This window comes from Dipteris shenzhenensis, chromosome 6, assembly GCF_047967505.1.
Source record: "Dipteris shenzhenensis isolate YYH24624 ecotype China chromosome 6, Dip_SZ_1.0, whole genome shotgun sequence".
Taxonomy (NCBI): domain Eukaryota; kingdom Viridiplantae; phylum Streptophyta; class Polypodiopsida; order Gleicheniales; family Dipteridaceae; genus Dipteris; species Dipteris shenzhenensis.
This window is the reverse complement of record NC_141601.1, coordinates 16,296,416-16,299,563: the sequence shown is the minus strand read 5'-3', so window position 1 is coordinate 16,299,563 and position 3,148 is coordinate 16,296,416.

The following is a 3,148-nucleotide window of genomic DNA, read 5'->3' as shown; positions in this document are numbered from 1 at the left end:
GGGACCCAGATCTCTTGGAGTTTGAAACTTGGCACATGTGAAAGGGACAATTTTTGCCTTGGAACTTGTGCCATTCATGATGTTATAATCAGTTCCATAACCACTCTTCCCTCCCCTACCTCCCAATCTTTCATCTCTGCCAGCATCCTCCCATAATCCTTTTCCTTCCCTCTTGGATCCCTTCCTACCCACCACACTCCATGCAAGGAGAGTCTAACCATGGACAACTTAGAAAGACATAAAACCATAATAACAGGGGTGGATGAAGCAACAGTTCAATATTTGCAACAAAACGCGATTTCGGCTGTTTGAAATTCCTAAAGCCTTCTCCTTGCATTTTCATACAAATTCATGAGGTAGCATGCTGAAACATGCCTTCACTAATTTCAATGTGTTTGCAAGTTCATGCAGGATGGATTGAGTCTATGAAAGACAAGAAAAGTGCACAGACTGAAGGAGGAACCAATAGATAAAGTTTTATCGTTAAATGCAGTTGTCACACATTAAGATCTGTAAACATTGCTAAATCTATAGAGATGATCAATCTCTCACTCAACTAGCCCAATTCAAAAGTCTTCCTACTTGTGGTTGCAGTGGAAAAACCTTAGGAATGCCTATAATCTTTATCCTAATATCCAAGGTACATCACATCCTACAGCCATGTGTGTTACACTATCAAACAAGAAGATCAGGATATAAAGAGTCCTACAGACCTGGAAGCTATATGTGGGTGTGCTGTGCTGCTAATGAGTACCCTGTGCTGGGGATGAACCTGTGCTGCTGGTCAGGGTGCTGATGGTGCAAAGTACGGAGGTAGGGAGGTAAGAGAGTTGAGACGAGAGGGCCGACATAGGAGAGATTAAACAGGAGGGAAAAGATTAGTGCAAAATATAGACAAGGCAGCTACTAAATCCCACACATGTGGAATGGAGTCATTTTTTCACACGTGTGGATGGGACCCAGATCTCTTGGAATTTGAAACTTGGCACATGTGAAAGGGACACTTTTTGCCTTGGAACTTGTGCCATTCATGATTTCATAATCAGTTCCACAACCACTCTTCCCTCCCCTGCCTCCCAATCTTTCATCCTTGCCAGCACCCTCCCATCATCCTTTTCCTTCCCTCTCTTATCCCTTCTTACCTAGCACACTCCATCCAAACTGCAACCTGCCTGAAGACTACTACCACTGCCAGATCTCCAGGTTACCAAGGTTGCAGTTCAAGTTTGGGAAAGAGCAGGAGATTCACTAGTGCAACTCCAATAGCATGGAAAAGGAAAAGAAAGGTCAGAATTCTAGATTCTTTTCAATGTTTTTTGACATATATTTCTTCCATCCATAGAATTCTTGATGTCCAGATATCTTCACTCAGCTCCACCCTTCTTGTTACATATTCAATTTATACTATCCAAGAATCTAGTAGATCACCCTAGAAGTTGATTGGAGATAGATATGAATAGAACCTAGAAGTTTGCAACAAAATGCAAGGAGAGTGCTTTATCCATCTCTAGATAGCCCATATCGCATTTTGCTGCAAATTCCTGTTCTCAACACATTCCTCATGAAAAGCTTCACTCAACTCCAGCCTTTCTCTTACATATCAACTCATACTGCCCAAGAATCTGTGAGATGATCCTAGCATTTGATTTGACATGGATATCAACAGAACTGGAAAATTTGCAACAAAATGTGAGGAGAGTGCTTGACATTTTCCAAATGGTCCTACATCAAGTTTTCCTGCGAATTCCTGTGTCTCTTTTGGTTCTCACTTCTTCCTCATTGTTTTGCTATCTTTGGCCCTGTGGAATTCTTCCTTGATGATGAGAAATGTTTTTGCTTTGGAATAGTTGACTCTCAGGCCCCTCCTTTCAAGAGGAAGCTGGACTTTTCTACTGCTATAATTAGACCACAACAATCACCAGGTGAGTCATGAGAGCTCATGAAGGGAATTATTTGGTGATATCCTATGCATTCCCTGATTGCATATGTCAGCATAGAGAATTCAATGTATATAAATTTTGGAACAGGCAAAAGGAAGAGACTGGAGCAAAATACTGAGTCTTCCATCTCAAAACAAAAGGAACCAGAAGAGGACAAATCTCCAGATTTGCTCCTATTTGAGTTTCTTCACAAATGCAAGGCTCAGAGGAACTTCCACATATACCACAGTATTTTCAACATGGAGTTCACTATGAGCTCTGTACTGGAGCATCACAAAGATTTTCTTTCAGACCATTGGGATACCTTCAAACAACTGACAGAGGCAAGAATAATTGTGGAAGGTGAAAAGGTTTTTGTGCATATAAATCATATTGTCTCCATTGACAGGCTGATGTACCATATGAATAGAAGATTTGATAGTCTGCCTGATCAATATAAATTCAACTGTAACTTGCACACCAGAAAGTGTAGAGTGCTTGAGGAAACCATGGCATTCCTTATGTACATTGTCTTCAGTCAGGACTCTCTGGATGAACAAGGGCAGGAGGCTGAAGAAGAAGACACATCTAAAGCAAAGGAAAAAGAGGATGTTCCTTTGGTAACAGAGAAGAAGATATCAACCTCCAGGATGAGGGGCTACAAGTGGCTGCTCTTGACCTTGTTCAACTGAGGACAAAAACTCTTAGGGCAGCACAGCCAGTTGAAGATTTTGATGTTCAGAGCAGCAACTATGTAGTGCCCATTCTTCCAGGTGTCTTGATTGGTGGAAAAGATTATGTTTTCCTCCATGATATAGAGTGTATGTTCAATTTGAGGGAGGACTATGCCATTTGACTTATTGCCCAGGCTTCAAGGCTTGACAAGGAGGTTGGCATAGAGGATGACCATTCACTACTGGCTTTGGAAACAACTTTTGATCCTGTAGAGGCCCTTACTATTTGTTTCAAAGAGGCTAAAAAGTTCCAAGAGCTAGGTGAAGCTGCCTTCTAGCTCACACAGGAAGCTATGAATCTCTCAGCACTATACATGGAAAAGCTTAAAGAAGAGTTGGATTGGAGGGGAGAGGAATAAATCTTTGGAAAGATGAACTGCTTGTTGCTGATGAAAATGAGACAGTACGATCTTGTTACTTCAAATCAAATACTTTGTCTTCTGCTTAAATTTTTTGTAGGTTGTGTATTGTCTCACTCCAATCTTTTGATATGTG